Below are 22072 nucleotides of genomic sequence, written 5' to 3'. Positions count from 1 at the left end.
GTACAATTTGTCCTGAGTACTCTGATACCCCATATGTGGGGGTAAACCACTGTTTGGGCGCATGGGAGAGCTCGGAAGGGAAGGAGCGCCGTTTGACTTTTCAATGCAAAATTGACAGGAATTGAGATGGGACGCCATGTTGCGTTTGGAGAGCCACTGATGTGCCTAAACATTGAAACCCCCCACAAAAGTCTTGCCCGGAGGCACAGACTCTAGCGAAACCGGGGCCACAATTCTCAAGCTCTCGGTGGGGACAATAAGCCAAGGCTCCTCCTCCTCCTCCGCAGATGACACAACGGAGCGAGAGAGAGCGTCGGCCCGAATGTTCTTCTCCCCAGAAAGAAAATGGAGGGTGAAATGAAACCGGGAGAAGAATAAGGACCATCTGGCCTGGCGAGAATTCAACCGCTGTGCTGTCTGCAGGTACACCAAATTTTTATGGTCTGTGAAGACTTGGAAGGGAAAACGTGCTCCCTCCAAGAGATGTCTCCACTCCGAGAAAGCCAACTTCATGGCTAGCAACTCCCTGTCCCTGATGGAATAATTCCTCTCTGCTGGTGAGAAGGTCTTGGAGAAAAAGAAGCAAGGATGCTTCCGACCTTGAGCATTCTTTTGGAAGAGGACTGCTCCTGCACCAACAGAAGAGGCATCCACCTCCATGATAAATGGCTTATCAACATCGGGGCGATGTAGGATGGGAGCGCTAGCGAAGTGTGACTTTATAGAGATAAAGGCCTTGGAGACCTCCTCAGACCACAATTTGGGATTCGCCCCCTTCTTGGTGAGGGCAACCAAGGGAGCTACCAAAGTTGAGAAGTGCGGAATGAACTGGCGATAATAATTAATGAACCCCATAAAGCGCTGCACCGCTTTAAGAGAATGGGGTTCCTGCCAGTCCATCACAGCCTGTAGTTTGGCAGGATCCATAGCCAATCCCTGGGCAGAGATGATGTAGCCTAGGAAAGGTAAGGACTCCTGCTCAAACATACACTTCTCCAACTTGGCATAGAGGGAGTTTGCCCGTAGGAGGTCGAAGACTTTGCAAACATCTCTCCGGTGGGAGTCAATATCTGGAGAGTAGATGAGAATATCATCCAGATAGACTACGACCGAGGTGAAAAGCATATCCCGGAAGATATCGTTCACAAAGTCTTGGAAAACGGCTGGGGCATTACAGAGCCCGAAGGGCATCACCAGATATTCATAGTGCCCATCCCTGGTGTTAAAAGCCGTCTTCCATTCGTCCCCCTCACGGATGCGAATCAGGTTGTAAGCACCCCGCAGATCTAGTTTAGTAAATACCCTCGCTCCCCAAAGCCTATCGAAGAGCTCAGGTATCAAGGGCAAAGGATACTTATTTTTAACGGTGATGGCATTAAGACCCCTGTAGTCTATGCATGGACGCAATTCCCCATTCTTCTTCTGCACGAAGAAGAACCCTGCCCCAGCAGGTGACACTGACTTCCTAATGAATCCTCTTGCCAGATTTTCCTGGATGTACTGTGACATTGCCTCCGTCTCCGGGAGAGATAACGGATAGACTCGACCCCGGGGAGGCTCAGCACCAGGCAAGAGATCAATAGGACAGTCATAGGGGCGATGGGGCGGAAGGATCTCCGCTGCCTTTTTGGAGAACACGTCTGCATAAGACCAATACTGCTTGGGGAGAGAGGATAGATCTGTGGGTACCTCTGTAGTAGCAACCTGAACGCACTCCCTCTGACACCTACCCCCACAAGATTCGCCCCATCCCAGAATTCTGCCTGAGGACCACTCGATATGAGGAGAGTGGTACCGTAGCCAAGGTATTCCCAACAGGACCTCATCAATTCCCTCAGGAATGACGAGCAGAGATATAATCTCCTGATGAGATGGCGACATGGACAGAGTAAAAGGGATGGTCTGGTGAGTTATCTGTGAGGGCAGAGTCGACCCATTCACCACTCGTACCGTTACTGGTTGAGCTAGCATAACCAGGGGTATTGTGTGACGTTGGGCGAAGGCAGAAGACATAAAATTGCCCTCCGCCCCAGAATCCACGCAGAGCTCTACCGAGTGGGAGAATGAGCCAATAGTAATTGTCCCCTTAAAGGACAATTTAGAGGCAAACGTCACCGTGTCTAGTGTACCTATCCGGGGCACACGTAGTTATCATCCCGCAGCCTTTTGGGCGCTACTCTCAGGGTTATTTCAGGCGCTGCCTTCCTCGTGTCCTGGGACTAGTTTGTTCCATACCTTATTTCTTCATTTACCCACTAGTACGTTACTGATGAAGGTCCTGTATGTTTTGGACCGAAACGTTTAAGTACTACAATAAAGTTCACCTGAGCATTAAGTTGAGTGCAAAGGTTTTCATTTTATGTACTACAAAGGTGTGGGAACCTACCTTTTGCACCATTTCTAATAGTGCACGCGCTGTTTCTCTTAAAGTACGATTACAGCGACACCTCATTTATATCATTTTTTTAATGTTTTGGCGCTTTTATACGATAAAATCTATTTTATAGACAAAAAAATTATTTTTGCATCTCTTTATTCTGAGGACTATAACTTTTTTATTTTTTTGCTGATGATGCTGTTTGGCAGCTCGTTTTTTGCGGGGCAAGATGATGCTTTCAGTGGTACCATGGTTATTTATATCCGTCTTTTTGATCGCGTGTTATTCCACTTTTTGTTCGGCGGTATGATAATAAAGCGTTGTTTTTTGCCTTGTTTTTTTTTTTCTTACGGTGTTTACTGAAGGAGTTAACTTGTGGGACAGTTTTATAGGTTGAGTCGTTACGGACACAGCGATACTACATATGTGTACTTTTATTGTTTTTTTTTTATACTACACCAGCGAAAGGAAGGGGGAGTATCGACACCAAAATTTAGTAGAGAAAATATACAAATTTTTATTAATAAATACATACAAAGGAAGTAACATATACGTACAAAAGCATGAAGGGCTATTAAAAAATTCCACCATGCGGAGAGGAGGAAAAACCAACCGGTACACTAATGGTAAAGCACACAGATGCACTTACGACCTGGGTGGATAGTTCAGAGGATAACAGTGAACCAGGATTTAGAAGAATATCGATAATGAGGGATCATCCCTCCGGTGCCACACAGGCCCCATGTAGAGTTAACAGATCATACAATCCTGGATACAACATATCACCAAAGTTATCTGCACTTACCCATCATAAGTCTGCATCGGCGTGGCCTTCCCACTACCCCTGACGCGCGTTTCGCGTTAATAGCTTTTTCAAAGGGGAAGTGTTTTTTTTTTCTTAGATAAAGAAATGTACCGTATATACTCGAGTATAAGCCGAGATTTTCAGCCCAAATTTTTGGGCTGAAAGTGCCCCTCTCGGCTTATACTCGAGTCAATGTGGGTGGCAGGGTCGGCGGGTGAGGGGGTGAGGGCGCTGAGGCATACTTACCTAGTCCCAGCGATCCTCGCGCTGTCCCTGCCGTCCCACGGGCTTCTGTGCTGCAGCTTCTTCCCCTCTTCAGCGGTCACGTGGGACCGCTCATTAGAGATATGAATAAGCGGCTCCACCTCCCATAGGGGCGGAGTCGCCTATTCATTCCTCTAATCAGCGGTGCCGGTGACCGCTGACAGGAAGAGCTGCGGCACCGAAGACCAGGCAGAGGGACAGCGCGAGGATCGCCAGGACTAGGTGAGTATAGCATATTCACCTGTCCTCGTTCCAGCCGCCGAGCGTCGCTCCATCTTCCCGGCCGGCGCCTCCATCTTCCCGGCGTCTGCGCTCTGACTGTTCAGGCAGAGGGCGCGATGACGCATACAGTGTGCGCGGCGCCCTCTGCCTGATCAGTCAGAGCAGAGACGCCGGGAAGATGGAGGCGCCGGAACGAGACGCCGGGAGCTGCAATCAAGGGAGGTGAGTATGTGGTTTTTTTTTTTATTGCAGCAGCGGCGGCAGAGATTTCTATGGGGCACAATGAACGGTGCAGATCACCGTATATGGCACATCTATGGGGCACAGTGAACGGTGCAAAGCACCGTATATGGGCACAGATATGGGGCACAATGAACGGAGCAGAGCACCGTATATGGGCACAGATATGGGGCACAATGAACGGAGCAGAGCACCGTATATGGCACATCTATGGGGCACAGTGAACGGTGCAGAGCACTGTATATGGCACAGCAATGGGGCACAATGAACGGTGCAGAGCACCGTATATGGCACAGCAATGGGGCACAATGAACGGTGCAGAGCACTGTATATGGCACATCTATGGGGCACAGTGAACGGTGCAGAGCACTGTATATGGCACAGCTATGGGGCACAGTGAACGGTGCAGAGCACTGTATAAGGCACAGCTATGGGGCACAGTGAACGGTGCAGGGCACTGTATAAGGCACAGCTATGGGGCACAGTGAACGGTGCAGAGCACCGTATATGGCACAGCAATGGGGCACAGTGAACGGTGCAGGGCACCGTATATGGCACATCTATGGGGCACAATGAACGGTGCAGAGCACCGTATATGGCACAGCAATGGGGCACAGTGAACGGTGCAGGGCACCGTATATGGCACATCTATGGGGCACAGTGAACGGTGCAGAGCACCGTATATGGCACAGCAATGGGGCACAGTGAACGGTGCAGAGCACTGTATATGGCACATCTATGGGGCACAGTGAACGGTGCAGAGCACTGTATATGGCACATCTATGGGGCACAATGAACGGTGCAGAGCACTGTATATGGCACATCTATGGGGCACAATGAACGGTGCAGAGCACTGTATATGGCACATCTATGGGGCACAGTGAACGGTGCAGAGCACTGTATATGGCACATCTATGGGGCACAGTGAACGGTGCAGAGCACCGTATATGGCACAGCAATGGGGCACAGTGAATGGTGCAGAGCACTGTATATGGCACATCTATGGGGCACAGTGAACGGTGCAGAGCACTGTATATGGCACATCTATGGGGCACAATGAACGGAGCAGAGCACCGTATATGGCACAGCAATGGGGCACAGTGAACGGTGCAGGGCACCGTATATGGCACATCTATGGGGCACAGTGAACGGTGCAGAGCACTGTATATGGCACATCTATGGGGCACAGTGAACGGTGCAGAGCACTGTATATGGCACATCTATGGGGCACAATGAACGGTGCAGAGCACTGTATATGGCACATCTATGGGGCACAGTGAACGGTGCAGAGCACTGTATATGGCACATCTATGGGGCACAATGAACGGTGCAGAGCACTGTATATGGCACATCTATGGGGCACAATGAACGGTGCAGAGCACTGTATATGGCACATCTATGGGGCACAGTGAACGGTGCAGAGCACTGTATATGGCACATCTATGGGGCACAGTGAACGGTGCAGAGCACCGTATATGGCACAGCAATGGGGCACAGTGAATGGTGCAGAGCACTGTATATGGCACATCTATGGGGCACAGTGAACGGTGCAGAGCACTGTATATGGCACAGCTATGGGGCACAGTGAACGGTGCAGAGCACTGTATATGGCACATCTATGGGGCACAATGAACGGAGCAGAGCACCGTATATGGCACATCTATGGGGCACAATGAACGGTGCAGAGCACTGTATATGGCACATCTATGGGGCACAGTGAATGGTGCAGAGCACTGTATATGGCACATCTATGGGGCACAGTGAACGGTGCAGAGCACTGTATATGGCACATCTATGGGGCACAGTGAACGGTGCAGAGCACCGTATATGGCACAGCAATGGGGCACAATGAACGGTGCAGAGCACCGTATATGGCACAGCAATGGGGCACAATGAACGGTGCAGAGCACCGTATATGGGCACAGATATGGGGCACAATGAACGGTGCAGAGCACTGTATATGGCACATCTATGGGGCACAGTGAACGGTGCAGAGCACCGTATATGGCACAGCAATGGGGCACAATGAACGGTGCAGAGCACCGTATATGGCACAGCAATGGGGCACAATGAACGGTGCAGAGCACCGTATATGGGCACAGATATGGGGCACAGTGAACGGTGCAGAGCACCGTATATGGCACAGCAATGGGGCACAATGAACGGAGCAGAGCACTGTATATGGCACAGCAATGGGGCACAATGAACGGTGCAGAGCACCGTATATGGGCACAGATATGGGGCACAATGAACGGTGCAGAGCACCGTATATGGCACAGCAATGGGGCACAATGAACGGAGCAGAGCACTGTATATGGCACAGCAATGGGGCACAATGAACGGTGCAGAGCACTATATGGGGCACAGCTATGGGGAAATAATGAACGGTGTAGAGCACTATATGGCACAGCTATGGGGAAATAATAATCTATTTTTATTTTTGAAATTCACCGGTAAATGCTGCATTTCCACCCTAGGCTTATACTCGAGTCAATAAGTTTTCCCAGTTTTTTGTGGCAAAATTAGGGGGGTCGGCTTATACTCGGGTCGGCTTATACTCGAGTATATACGGTATTTATGGGAATAATATATATATATATTTCATTATTTAGTTTTTTTTTTTTTTTTTTACACATTTGGATTTTTTTTTTTAACTTTTCTACTTTGTCCCAGGGGGGGACATCACAGATCGGTGATCTGACAGTTTGCACAGCACTCTGTCAGATCACCGATCTGTCTCAGAGCACTGCAGCCTTACCAAGCGCCTGCTCTGAGCAGGCACTTGGTAAGCCACCTCCCTCCCTACATGACCCGGATGCTGCGGCCATATTGGATCCGGGCCTGCTGCAGGGAGGGAGGTAAGAGACCCTCACAGCAACGCGATCACATTGCGTTGCTGCGGGGGTCTCAGGGAAGCCCGCAGGGAGCCCCCTCCCTGCGCGATGCTTCCCTGCACCGCCGGCACACATGATCGCGGTGTGCCGGGGGTTAATGTGCCGGGGGAGGTCCGTGACCGCTCCTGGCACATAGTGCCGGATGTCAGCTGCGCGGCCGATCGCCCTGGACGTACTATTCCGTCCATGGGAATTAAGGCTTACCCCACATGGACGAAAAAGTACATCCAATGGCAGAAAGGGGTTAAGGCAATAATTGAATATCAGTTAAAAAATTAGGACAAGCACATTTTTACAGATGGAAGCGGTACATATTAAAATTCAGAGAAAAAAATGTGCTGATTGATTTTATTAAATATTCTTTTTACAGTATGCATGGAGGTGTTTGTGCAAGACTTTATGAATTAATATATTCAAAATACAGTCACTTATGGGATTTGTGGAGACATGGGGGGGTCGCCAGGCTCCCTGTTCTGCTAGCCGAAACTGCATGTACCAGGGATCGTCCCACGGAAAGGCCACTCTCCCTTTAACGTGGGCAAAATGCTACTCAGACAGCATAGGGTAAGGGTAAAACAGTGTGGCAATACTTTATTGAAACACAAAAAAGGCAGATAACTTATAGAACAGTCCCACAAAATACCCCAAGATGGTGCACATTACAGAGTCTCACCTTTCCGCTGACTTGCTGGGTAAGAGCAGCTGTGACTTCAGAGCTTCCAGGGTCGATCACCCCACCTGTGACAAGCGCAAAGAGAGGAGGTAACAACAAGCGTAGGAAGGTCACAACCTGGTTTCTCTGAACATTTTCATGGTGCAAGGTGACCGGATGGTCCCAACCTGGTTTCTCCAAAGTATCCATAGGTGCCAGGTGACCGGATGGTCCAAACCTAGGTTTCACAAAGGTATCCATAGTTCAGGGATGGTCCATGGAGCAGATCTGGTTACTTCCAACCAGGTCCGAGATCTGCTAAATTGGCATCCTGCAGAATAGTAAATCTGTAACCCTTGTGATGGAGCCATGATGTATTGGCTGCTGTCCTGTCTCTGGTCCTTTGTATGTTTTGATGTCTTGGTTGAATCTCTGTCTGCTTCACTCTCAGAGAGGCATGTCACCTCTTTTTATGGTTAACAAGTGTCCCTCAATCCAACATCACAAATAAGGGGAAGAATGGTGACAACCAAGTCGCATTGTTTGATTATGTAATCTATTTGCATATATTTTCCTCCTCTGTTTGGAATGCCAACAAACTATCTTGCCTAGACAATGCATAATCAGCATATAATTCCCTAAAAATCTGCAAAAGTTGGCCAAAGGTTGGTAAGTTATTGATTTTACTAAGGGCTCCTTCAGACGGCAGTATGTCCAGACATCCATGTGTCAGCAGTGTGACACGTGCCGGGGCTTGAGAATCAGCGGTACTGCTCGTGTTGTTCACCAGAGCGTGTGCTAAAGTGAAGACAGCTCCCATCATAGTCCCCTGCTCGCTCTGCAATCAGCGCTACCAGGGGACAATGTTGAAAGTTGTATTCAGCTGTTAACAGAGAGAGCAGGCAATGGCGGCTAATGGGAAAATTCATCAGCCGCCACCTATGAATATATACAATTTTTTAAAAATGACATGAGCTTCCCTAGTATTTTTGATAACCAGCAAGGCAAAACTGATAGCTGCGGGCTGCAACCCTCAGTTATCAGCGTCAGCAAGGCAGGCTATCAAGAATAGAAGGGTTCTCATGCCATTTAAATAAATAATTTTAAAAAGTGGTGTGACGTCCCCCACATTTTTGACAACCAGTCAAGCTAAAGCAGAAAGCTGGGGGCTGGTATTCTCAGGCTGCTAAAGGGCAATGGATATTGGTCCCCCAGCCTAAAAGTAATAGCCCACAGGCACCCAGAAAGGGCAGATGTGCCAATTCTGGTGCTTTGCCCATCTCTTTCCTCTTGCCCTGTGGTGGCAATTGTGGTTCATAGGGTTGAGCGAAATGGATCGGACAAATTGAAAAATCGCCGACTTTCGGCAAAGTCGGGTTTCGAGAAACCCGACCCGATCCTACTGTGGGATCGGCCATGAGGTCGGCGATCAGTGTGCCAAAGTCGTGTTTCGTATGACGTTTTCAGCACAATTTCTCAGCCAATGAAGGTGGACGCAGAGTGCGGGCAGCGTGATGACATAGGTCTTGGTCCCCACCATCTTAGAGAAGGGCATGACAGTGATTGGCTTGCTGTCTGCGTCGTCACAGGGGCTAGAAAGGGGCGTGCACGCCGACCGCCATCTTACTTCTGCCGATCGTAGCATAGGGAGAGGTTGCAGCAGCTGTATCAGAAGGAGGGATATAGTTAGGGAGGGAAGATTAAGCCCCGAAACTGCTTGTGCTGCAGCGATTTCCACTGTCCAACACCACCTTTTCTTTGCAGGGACTGTGGAGTTTATATTTTTGTGCATCAGCTCTGTAGCTTATTAGGCTGCCTTATAAGGCTCCCTGATAGCTGCATTGCTGTGTGTACGCCGCTGTGCAAACCAACTGCTTTTTTAAAAGCAAAAATCCTCTTGCTTCTTTTTGCACAGTTCTCTTGTTTATTTGTCCACACTTTTGTCCACTTCCTTTTTATTGCTGCCATACTTATCCTGAGATCATTGTAGGGTGATTGAAATTGTAGTACAGTCCTTGTATTTTTTGATATATCTTCCAGCCACGTTCTGCCACTTACATCGTGTAGTGTAATACACTGGGCCGGAGTTTTGCTGCGGTCTCCCCCCCCCAAAAAAGGGAGATTTACATTGGCACTAAGTGGATCTACGTCAGTTCTGTTTGTCGTATATCTTCCAGCCACGTTCTGCCACTTACATTGTGTAGTGTAATACACTGGGCCTGAGTTTGGGCGCTGTTTTCCCCCCAAAAAAGTGAGATTTAAATTGGCACTAAGTGGATCTACGTCATTTCTGTTTGTCATATTTCTTCAGGCCACGTTCTGCCACTTACATAGTGTAGTGAAATACACTGGGGCTGAGTTTTGGTTCAGTCTTCCCCCCCCAAAAAAAGGGAGATTTAAATTCTCAACAAGTTTATATACACCTTCTACCTTGTTTTACAGTACCATATAACGGTTGTTATTTTGGTTACATTTTCCCAAAACTGAGGAAGTCTGGTGGAAGAGGCCGTGGGCGGTGGTTGCCAGCTGGTACTGATGGTGGTGGTGGAGCATCTGGTGGTAGTGGGAAAAGCAAAATAGCACCTAAGGCTCGAGGTGTTGAGCTAGCGTCATTGTCTGGCTACACAAGGCCTCGAAGGCTCCCTTATCTGGGAGTAGGAAAACAGCTTTTAAAGCCGGAGCAGCAGGAAAACGTTTTGGCTTTCCTTGCTGACTCAGCCTCTAGCTCTTTCGCCTCCTCTTCAGAAAGTTCCAAATATAAAAGCAGCGAGTCGTCAGTGGATGCTCCTGGTTAGGAACAAGTCGCTTCCTTGTGTCCTTCATCCAAAGCAAAAGTGAAGGATGCAGCAGGCGACACTACAGGTTACTCCATGGAGCTCTTTACACATACCGTGCCTGGGTTAGAAAGGGAAATTGAACAGCCCATTACAAGATGAATCGGACGTGGAGTGCACAGATGCACAGCCACAGCTAGATTATTATGCTGTTCCATTGACTCAGATCATTACATTGCCCTCGCAGTGTACTGAGCCAGAATCTGACCCTGATGAGACTATGGTGCCCCGTCCCGAACACTATAGCACCTTACACGGTGACACAGAGGAAAGTGCACATGACATTGAAGAGGAGGTGATAGATGACCCAGTTGTTGACCCAGATTGGCAGCCATTGGAGGAAGAGGGTGCTGCTGACAGTAGTTCTGAAGCGGAGGAGGATGATCCGCAGCAGCCATCTACATCTTCGCAACAGCTTTCATCTGGCAGGCCCGTATCTGGCCAAAAACGTTTGACAAAACCAAAAACACTTTTAGGACAGCGTGGCCATCTGGTGAAAGTAGCACAGCGTGCAATGCCTTAAGTAATAGGAAAAGTGCAGTGTGGGAATTTTTTAACCAAGATCCGAATGATCAGTGCAAAGTTATCTGTAAGAAATGCTCAAAGACCTTTAGCAGAGGGAAGAATCTCCAAAATTTAAATCCAACGTGCATGCTTAGACATTTAACCAGCATGCACTTGCAAGCCTGGACTAACTACCAAACGTCCTGTACCGTTGGTGCACCTGCTCAGAATGAAGGTAGTCAGCAACGCTACATTGCTTCCCTCACTGTAAGCCCACCACCAGCAGCAAATGTGGAGGTATCGTCGCAAGGCCAAAGCTGTCAGGGAATCACAAGGTTCTTTGTAGGAAACACTGTATGTAGGCCAACATCAAGAATACCATCCCCAACCCTCTCTCAATTCGCCATGTCGACCACCCCCGCTACTTCCACCATATGCAGCTCTCCAGTCCAGCTCACCCTACAAGAGACTCTCGTTAGGAAAAGAAAGTACTCATCCTCTCATCCGCGTACACAAGGTTTGAACGCCCACATTGCTAGACTAATCTCGTTAGAGATGATGCCCTACCGGTTGGTTGAAAGCGACGCTTTCAAAGACCTGATGGCCTACGCAGTACCTCACTATGACCTACCCAGTCGACACTTCTTTGAGAGAAAAGCCATCCCAGCCCTCCACCAGCATGTCAAAGACCGCATTGTCCATGCACTGAGGCAATCAGTCAGTGGAAAGGTGCACCTCACAACAGATGCATGGACCAGTAGGCATGGCCAGGGACGTTATGTATCCATCACGGCGCACTGGGTTAATATGGTGGATGCCGGGTCCACAGGGCACAGCCATAGTGGGACAGTTCTGCCACGGTCTAGGAAACAGTTGGCTGTAGACGTTTGCCACACTTCCTCCTCCTGTTCCTCCTCCTTCAGAAGCGAAAGCTCATCCACAGAGCGCAGTCACACGACCACTCCATCCGCAGCTGGGGGTGTCCCATTATTGAACAGCTAGTGGTAAGCGTCAGCAGGCAGTGCTAGAAATGAGGTGTTTGGGCGACAACTGACACACTGCGGAAGTACTGGCCGAGTACTTGCAGCAAGAAACTCAGTCATGGCTGGGCAGTGTACATCTTGAGGCAGGCAAGGTAGTCAGTGATAACGGAAGGAATTTTATGGCTGCCATAGCCCTTTCTGAAATGAAACACATACCTTGCCTGGCTCACACCTTGAACCTGGTGGTGCAGTGCTTCCTTAAAAATTATCCGGGGTTACCAGCCCTGCTCCTGAAGGTGCGAGGACTTTGCTTGCACATCCACCGGTCGCCCTCACACTCCAGCCGTATGCTGAACCATCAGTGATCGCTGAATCTTCCCCAGCACTGCCTAATAATCGACGTTGCAACAAGGTGGAACTCCACACTGCACATGCTTCAGAGGCTGTGGGTACAGAGGTGTGCTGTAATTTATTTGTGGGAGGATACACATACACGGGCAGGCACTTGAATGGCAGACATGGAGTTGTCAGGTATGCAGTGGTCGAAGATACAAAACATGTGTCAAGTCCTTCAGTATTTTGAGGAATGCACATGGCTGGTAAGTGCAGATGACGCCATCATAAGCATGAGCATCCCCCTAATGTGTCTGCTGATGCAAAGTTTGACACACATTAAGGAGAAGGCGTCTGCAGCCGAGGAGGAGGGAAGCCTTGATGACAGTCAGCCATTGTCTGCTGAGGGAACTCTCCTGGACGAGGTGGCGGACGAAGAGGAGGAGGATGAGGATGTTGGGGATGAATTTTTATTGGAGGAGGATGCTTCTCAGGGGGCAATAGAAACTGTTGGCATTACAAGGTCAGGTACAGGGTTTTTGTGGGACACAAGTGATGTTGATTTGCAAGAAAGTGCTCCTCAACCCAGCACAAGCAGTGAATTGACACCTGGAACATTGGCCCACATGGCTGAGTATGCCTTGCGTATCCTAAAAAGGGACCCCCGCATTATTAAAATGATGACCGATGACGATTACTGGTTGGCCTGCCTCCTGGATCCACGATATAAAGGAAAATTACAAAATATCATGCCACATGAGAACCTAGAGCAAATATTGGCTACCAAACAAGCAACTCTTGTAGACCGTTTGGTTCAGGCATTCCCTGCACACAGCACCGGTGATGGTTCTCACACGAGCCGTAGAGGGCAACATGGTAGAGGTGTTAGAGGTGCACAAATCCGAAGTGGCGTTGGACAGAGGGGTTTTCTGACCAGGTTGTGGAGTGATTTCACAATGACCGCAGACACAACAGGTACTGCTGCATCGATTCAACGTGACAGGAGACAACATTTGTCCAGTATGGTTACTAACTATTTTTCCTCCCTTGTCGATGTTCTCCATCACAGGTAATTCCCCTTTGATTACTGGGCATCAAAAATAGACACCTGGCCAGAATTGGCAGAATATGCATTACAGGAGCTCGCTTGCCCAGCTGCTAGTGTGCTCTCAGAAAGAGTCTTCAGTGCTGCTGGTTCAATATTGACCGAAAAAAGGACTCATCTGGCTACCCAAAATGTTGATGATCTAACCTTCATTAAAATGAATTAATCATGGATTTCAAATTATTTTGCCCCACCTTCTTCTGCTGACACGTAGCTTGCCGGAAAAATGTCTTGCTTTTGGCCTCCTCTTACTGACTTCTCCAATTCCGCCATTTGCAGCTGCTGAATGTCCACCTGTAAGACTCATGCTGGTGTGGTAGTTGGAGGCAGGTATATCTCGCCCAGGTGTTTGTCCTATGTGAATTAGGCCATTCAGTATCTTCAGGGTGCTAATGGGTTAATGATTGCAGGAATAAAAGATGACCAGCTGGGTGTTTCCAGTGTCAGCCTGGGGCACACAGATTGCCTGCCTGTGTGAGACAAACGTGAGTGAGAGCTCTGTTCAAGAATTGTGTAATGTTAGCTGGGTGGGAGAAGCCCCCCAGTTGTTAAGTTAGCAACGTGTTTGTTTAGTTAGAGCCGGACAGGCTAGGATTTATTTTTATGTTTTGTTTTTCTGTGTTGCTTTCACTTTAATAAATCTGACCTGAGGTCAGCCTACTTGGAAACCTGCTGTACGCCTCAGATTCAATGCACAAACCACATGACCTTTGACCCCAGCAAACGCGATCCCGGAGTGTTTCGTCACATTGTGGTGGAGAACGCGGGCATACCGTGGCACAGGCGACAGCATGGAAGACGTGGTGAAAGCCTTAGTACAGTCCACTGCCGTACAGCAGCAGGCCACTGCCGCACAGCACGAAGCTAATCGCTTGATGGCCGCACAGCTGAAGGAGTTAGTGGACATGACGGTTGCAGACCGCCAACTTCTCCAACAGGTGGCGCAGCGCCTGGTGAGCATGCCTGACGCTGACCCGGAAGCAGAGTCCAGAAGGATCCATGTGAGTCGATACTGGCAAAAGCTGACTGCAGAAGATGACGTCGAGGCATACCTGACAACGTTTGAGCGGACGACATTGAGAGAGAAGTGGCCGAAGGCACGATGGGCCGATTTGATTGCCCCGTTTCTCTCCGGCGAGGCCCAAAAAGCTTACCATGATTTGGACCCGGAGGTCGCTCAGGACTTTGAGAAACTGAAAGCTGAGATCCTGGCCCGGCTGGGTGTGACGACGGCTGTGCGGGCACAGAGGGTACATCAGTGGACATACCAGCAAGATAAACCGGCGCAGTCTCAGATGTTCGACCTGATCTATTTGACAAAGAAATGGCTGCAACCCGAGGTACTGACAATACCCGAAATAATCCAGCGGGTTGTCCTGGACAAGTACCTGAGAGTACTACCCCCAGTGCTGAAAAGGTGGGTAAGCCAAGGAAATCCCACGACAGCGGATCAACTTGTGGAGTTGGTCGAGCGTTATTCCGTGGCAGAAGGACTTCCCGACGACACCGCCAAACCCCGGTCTGTGCCTCCTCCTCGTGGAACCGGTAAGACTGTTCCAGGGACCACGGGTGAAGGAAAATCGCTTAAAACTGTGGGGGAGGAGTCCGGGACTGCTCGCACTCCGAGACCAAGAGTATTGGACGGTGGTCTCAGTAGGGGACCTGTTAGGTGTTTCCGCTGCCATGAGAAGGGTCATGTTTCTGCGAACTGTACTGTTACCGCTGAACCCATGCAGTGCGACGTTATAGACTCTAGAAAACGCATGTCTTTGGTTACACAGCTAGTGAGTGTGAATGCGGGTCAAAATGATACAGTGAAACACCTGTGTGAATTATCTGTTGATGGGAAAAATGTTGTGGCATTACTAGACTCTGGAAGTGTGGTGACTCTGGTGAAAGCTAGTCTGGTGGCACTTCCGTCTGGTCCGTCTGACAAGTTTTCTGTGACGTGTGTGCATGGTGACACCCGCTCGTACTTAACAGTGGTCATATGGATTTCTACTCCCTATGGGTCAGTGCAGCACAAAGTGGGACTCGTTCCCGCATTGTTACAGGATGTAATCCTGGGCAGGGATTTTTCCTATTTCTGGCAGTTGTGGGAGAATCAGTTACTCCTTCACGGTAGCTGTACCCGTGAATCTTCTCCCATGCCATCTGGAGGTCCCGAGTCCCTAGAGGAGACCCCACAGGAAGATGTTGCTGGGGAGGATAGTGAATCTAACCTTCAGTACCCCTTCTCCGTCATGGCGGGGGAAACAGAGGAAACTGAGGAACCTCAGCGAGAGGCGGAGGCAGACAGCCATCCGGCACCCTGCCTGCCAGATTTGGGAGTCCAGGTGGATGACTTCCACAGCGAGCAAATGAAAGATCCTACCCTGACTCCGGCTAGGAAAAATGTAAAAATGATAGATGGGGTACCCGTAGAACCTGACACTAGGCTAGCGTACCCGTATATGGTTCTTGAAAATGATTTGCTCTACCAGGTAGAAAAAAAAGGGGAAGACACAGTACAACGGTTAGTGGTACCCAAACCTTATCGGCGGAAGGTACTGGATTTGGCCCACGGACATATAATGGGGGGACATCTGGGGGTACAGAAAACCACAGAAAGGATATTGCATTGTTTTGTGTGGCCTGGAATACATAATGATGTGCGTAACTATTGTGAGTCCTGTCCAGAGTGCCAAATCGCGGCCCCTAAATCTCAGTTCCGTAGCCCTTTGGTACCCCTTCCTATCATCGGGGTCCCTTTTGAGAGAATTGGGATGGATTTGGTTGGGCCCCTTCCCCGATCCGCACGTGGGCACCAACATATCCTCGTCATCGTGGACTATGCCACTCGTTACCCGGAAGCCGTCCCTTTGCGTAACACAGCTACCAAGACGATCGCCAAGGAATTGGTACAAGTGTTTTGTCGGGTGGGAATTCCAAAACAGATACTCACCGACCAGGGGACTCCCTTTATGTCGAGGGTAATGAAGGAGCTCTGCAGGCTCTTACAAATAGACCCGTTGCGTACGTCTGTCTATCACCCTCAAACAGATGGCCTGGTTGAGCGCTTCAACAAAACTTTAAAACAGATGCTCCGGAAGGCGATAGACAAAGATGGGAAGAACTGGGATTACTTGTTACCCTATTTGCTGTTTGCCATTAGGGAAGTTCCCCAGTCTTCCACAGGGTTTTCGCCTTTCGAACTGTTGTACGCCCGTCATCCCCGGGGACTGCTGGACGTCGCAAAAGAAACCTGGGAAGGTCAAGTCACTCCCTTTAAAACGGTGATCGACCATGTAACACAAATGCAAGATCGTATTGCCGCTGTCATGCCCATTGTTAGGGACCATATGTTACAGGCCCAGGGAGCCCAGAGGCAAAGTTATGATAGAGGCGCTAAGGTCCGTACATTTGCACCCGGCGATAGGGTGTTGGTCCTAATCCCTACGGTGGATAGTAAATTCCTGGCGAAATGGCAGGGCCCATTTGAGGTCCGAGAAAGAGTTGGTGAAGTGAACTATAAAGTGTACCAGCCGGGTAAGAGAAAACCGGAACAGATTTATCATGTGAATCTGATAAAATCCTGGAAAGACCGCTCTGCCCTAACGGCGGATCTGCCCCGTCCGGTTTGTTCACCTACTGTACCGGAGGTGCAGGTTGCCGAGACTCTCTCAGAATGACAAAAATCTGAGGTTAAGCAATTTTTGTTACATAACCGACAGTTTTTCTCCGAAAAACCTGGCCGGACTAAGTTGGTGAAACATGAGATTGTCACAGAGCCTGGCGTCACTGTTCATGTGAAGCCCTACCGGATTCCGGAAGCCCGCCGTGAAGCCGTCTCCCGGGAAGTGATGGCAATGTTGGACTTAGGAGTCATTGAGGAGTCACACAGCGCCTGGTCCAGTCCAATTGTGTTGATACCTAAACCGGATGGCTCCATCCGGTTTTGTAATGACTTTAGGAAACTGATTGCAGTTTCTAAATTTGATGCGTACCCTATGCCCCGGGTCGATGAGTTGATCGACCGGCTTGGTAAAGCCCGATACATTACGACCCTGGATTTAACAAAGGGGTACTGGCAGATTCCTCTGGCCGAGGCGGCCAGAGAGAAGACGGCATTTGCTACACCGGAAGGTCTGTTCCAGTATGTCTATATGCCGTTTGGACTTCACGGAGCTCCCGCAACGTTCCAGAGATTGATGGATCGAGTCTTGAGGCCTCACAGACAGTACGCTTCTGCCTACCTGGATGACATCGTAATTTACAGCATGGACTGGGAAACTCATCTCCAGAAGGTACAAGCGGTGAATGATGACCTGCGAGATGCAGGTTTAACGGCAAACCCCAAGAAATGCCACATCGGGCTTGAAGAAGCCCGATACTTGGGCTACGTGATTGGCCGAGGAGTGGTTAAACCCCAGATCGACAAAATACAGGCAATTCAGGGCTGGCCACAACCAGTGAACAAAAAACAAGTACAGGCTTTCCTGGGGATTGCCGGCTATTATCGCCGGTTCATACCCAATGGTAAAATGGACCTCAGCTGCTGAAGAGGCCTTCCACAGCCTGAAACGGGCTTTGTGCTCTCAGCCCGTACTAGTGACTCCTGATTTCAGCAGCGAGTTTGTGGTACAAACTGATGCCTCTGATACTGGTATCGGAGCTGTACTTTCCCAGGTGAGGGACGGAGTCGAACACCCGGTCCTCTACCTCAGTCGGAAACTGAATGTACATGAGCAGAGGTATGCGGTGGTTGAAAAAGAGTGCCTAGCCATTAAATGGGCTCTCGACTCCCTCAAGTATTACCTGGCCGGTAGGAAGTTTAGGCTGGTCATAGACCATGCCCCTCTCAAGTGGATGCACCTCCACAAAGACCGTAATAGTCGGGTAACCCGGTGGTTCCTTGCCCTGCAGGCTTACTCTTTTACGGTGGAGCACCGACCTGGGATGCAGATGGGGAACGCCGATGCCCTATCCCGAGTGCACTGTTTCAAGAGTGTTCTTGCTCGACCGGAGTGGTCTGAGTAAGGGGGGGGGATATGTAAGACTCATGCTGGTGTGGTAGTTGGAGGCAGGTATATCTCGCCCAGGTGTTTGTCCTATGTGAATTAGACCACTCAGTATCTTCAGGGTGCTAATGGGTTAATAAGTGCAGGAATAAAAGATGACCAGCTGGGGGTTTCCAGCGTCAGCCTGGGGCACACAGATTGCCTGTCTGTGTGAGACAAACCTGAGTGAGAGCTATGTTCAAGAATTGTGTAATGTTAGCTGGGTGGGAGAAGCCCCCTCAGCTGTAGATGTAGCAACGTATTTGTTTAGTTAGTGCCGGACAGGCTAGGATTTATTTTTATGTTTTGTTTTTCTATGTTGCTCTCACGTCAATAAATCTGACCTGAGGTCAGCCTGCTCAGAAACCTGCTGTACGCCTCAGATTCAATGCACAAACCACGTGGCCTTTGACCCCAGCAAAGGCGATCCCGGAGTGTTTTGTCACACCACCATAGGCCATTTTTATACCTCCCTAAATGGGCTGACTCCCCCCACAGGGCCGTGGTCACCACTTTGCGCAAGCACCCGTGCGAGTGCCACAATGAAACAGAGGTATTTGGGAATAGCCATGAAGATAAGAATAATTTGAAAGATTTACTATACAAACAGACAAGAACATGGTGGGATAAAAGCTCATTGGAGCAATACTTACAACGTAATTTGATCCCCCGTGGTCTACGTATACAAGTGTTCCTGTCATTTCATGTGGAGGATGAAAGTTTTTTTTTAAAAAATGGGAGGATGCTTGCAATGCTTGTTCTCGGATTTTTTTTTAGAGATTTTAGTTGATATTGATAAGAAAAATTTGGAATCTATTGAAACAGATATAAAGATTTTGCAGGATAGATTACAGAAGAACCTGACTACTGAGCAATTGACTAGACTGGATGGGGATCTACCGTATTTTTCGGACTATAAGACGCACCGGACTAAAAGGCGCACCCAGGTTTTAGAGGTGGAAAATAGGGAAAAAAATATTTGAAGCTAAAAAATGTGGTAAAATATTTAATAACATAAATGACATACTATTATATGTGGTGTTATTATATATAATAGTATGTTATTATGCTGCGGGACCAGTGTGGTGTCTGTAAAGTATTGTATGAAGATGCTGGAGGGTGAGTATAAGAATGGGGGCACAGGGCTTATATTTAAAACACCACTCCAGCACTGCAAAATAACACTGGAGTGCTGCTTTAAAATCCCATGGGAGAACTATAACTCCCAGCATGTCCTGCAGATCCCATGACATGCTGGGAGTTATAGTTCACCAAAGGAGTGGCAGAGTGCTTTATTGTGTTTTGTAAAGACTAACCTCTTAAATGTGGAAGCCAGCCACACTATGGTGAGGTTAAAGCTGGAGCGTCCCATTACTGTACCCAGAGCAGTCCCTCGTTTCCTTTCCACAGCACAGGTTATGAGGAAGCTGCAGATTCTAGTGGAGACTGGAGAGCCTGAAGGACCTGTGACGATGTCAAGAAGAGGGAGGGCTCTGAGCTGCCATGTGATGCTCCAGCCCGCCCACTCCTGACATCACAGGTCCTCCTGCACAGAACTCAGCGTCCAGCCCAGGCATGACAGGCAGGTATGCAGCCATCTCCTCTCTCCCTTGGCCCCTGCTGCTGCCTCCTCTCCCCCAGACACACAGACCTGCCCAGCTGCTGCAGGAATCAGCGCTGGAGAAGCCATGTGTGTCCCTGCTTAAGCATTTGCTGCTCCGGCTCACCACTCAGCTGATAGGTGGGCGGGGAGCCGCTAATGAATATTCACTGCACTTAATCATCGGGAGCACATGGTTTCTCCAGTGCTGATTCTGGGCAGCGGGGACATCCTGAAGTAGGATAACAGTGCGATCCCACTCACTGCTGCCCCCCTCCCCACATGCTACATCCGTACCATAAGACGCACCCACACTTTCCTCCCAAATTTGGAGGAAAAAAAGTGCGTCTTATGGTCGGAAAAATACGGTAAATTCCTCTCTCTCAAAGTGGGAATCTGATATCCAGAAACATAAATTAAATAAATTTCAACGTGATCTACAGGATTATCAGACCAATGAGATCTATAAATGGCGAACTAAATCATCTATGAGAAAATCTGAATCTACCGCATCTTTGGCTAGTTTAACCCTGCTGTTGTCTTCGGTCTGGGGAGACCGATTTTGAACTTTGCTATTTTTTGGGGGTGTTCAAGATGCGGTTCTGAAACTTGTGGTTGATTGATTTAAATGAGGATGGGTCGGTCGGCCACGGGTTTCAGAGCCGCATCTTGAACATTTTAAAGAATATTGAAGGTCGGTCGTTTTTGACCGAAGACAACAGCAAGGTTAAATACTAACTCCATGAGTGAATCATCAGCAACCTCAGGATGGTAGAACACAAGATTTCCATCAACAAAGAGAAAATGTAATGGTGACAAAGAACAAGGAGCAAATAATGAAGGTACACTGAAGGCAATTAATCTATCTGATGTTGAATTAACTAATGATCAGATCTCAGTATTGTCTTTAGGTTTAAATTTTTGCCCTACAGCTAAAATAGACCATTTTACATTCATAAAAGACACTTTTCTCTTTGCACGTAAAGAATTAATATCATAACAATAAATCGTGTCCTGATACCTTCTCCACAGAAGAAGAATTGGAGGAGTTACAAGCATTAGAAGATCTTCTGGCGGAACAAAATGAAACATCAGGGTTCAAGATTTGAGTTGGAAAAATATTTGGAACATCTTAACAGGAATTCTGTAAATATTAAACTCACTTGGACCATTGCACAAGACTTCATCAATATTCTGGATTTGAGGATACCTGTGGACAAATCTGGACAATTACATACCACTGTCTATCGTAAGGAAACGAGCATAAATGCATTATCACATACAAATTCATCCCATCCATCCCATGTTTTTAAAGCAATACCTACTGGACAATTTTTAAGAATGAGACGTATATGTGATCGTGATGAAGACTTCGACCAACAGGCCCAAGATTTAACCTCAAGATTTCTACAGAGAGGATACTGGAGAGATAATGTTCAAAAAGCCTATCTCCGGGCAAAGGAGACTAATCGGCAGTCCCTTATGAGGTCTAGTGTGGCTCAAAATAGGACGAATAATGGACATGTGCGTTTTATTACAAATCATCACTCCAGGTGGCGTGAGATAACCAACATTGTTTCGAAATTTTGGCCAATTCTTATGCAAGATCCTTCTATATCAAAATTTTTGCCTGATCGACCTTCAATTATTGCGAAACGTAGTAAGACTTTGCGGGATTCTTTAATTCACAGTCATTATGTACCCCATTCTTCACAATTTATATTTGATTCTAAGGGCCCTGAATGGGGTAGTGTCTGCTGTGGCAACTGCAAAGCTTGCCAACATATAGTAAGAACGGATGTCTTCCAGGATTCAAGGGGTGAAAGAGAATATAAGATTTTACATGTTATCAATTGTCGCACGTCAAATGTAATATATCTCGCTACATGTCCTTGTAATTTAATATACCGTATATACTCGAGTATAAGCCGACCCGAGTATAAGCCGACCCGAGTATAAGCTAACCCGAGTATAAGCCGACCCGAGTATAAGCTGACCCCCCTAATTTTGCCAAAAAACTGGGAAAACTTAATGCTGCCATACAGATATTTGCCCCATATAACGCTGCACATGGCCCCAAAAGATGCTCCATACAGATATTTGCCCCATATAACGCTGCACATGGCCCCATAAGATGCTCCATACAGATATTTGCCCCCATATCATGCTGCACATGGCCACATAAGATGCTCGATACAGATATTTGCCCCCATATAATGC

Source organism: Ranitomeya imitator, chromosome 3, assembly GCF_032444005.1.
Source record: "Ranitomeya imitator isolate aRanImi1 chromosome 3, aRanImi1.pri, whole genome shotgun sequence".
NCBI classification, from domain to species: Eukaryota; Metazoa; Chordata; class Amphibia; order Anura; family Dendrobatidae; genus Ranitomeya; species Ranitomeya imitator.
Note: the sequence above shows the minus strand (reverse complement) of the source record.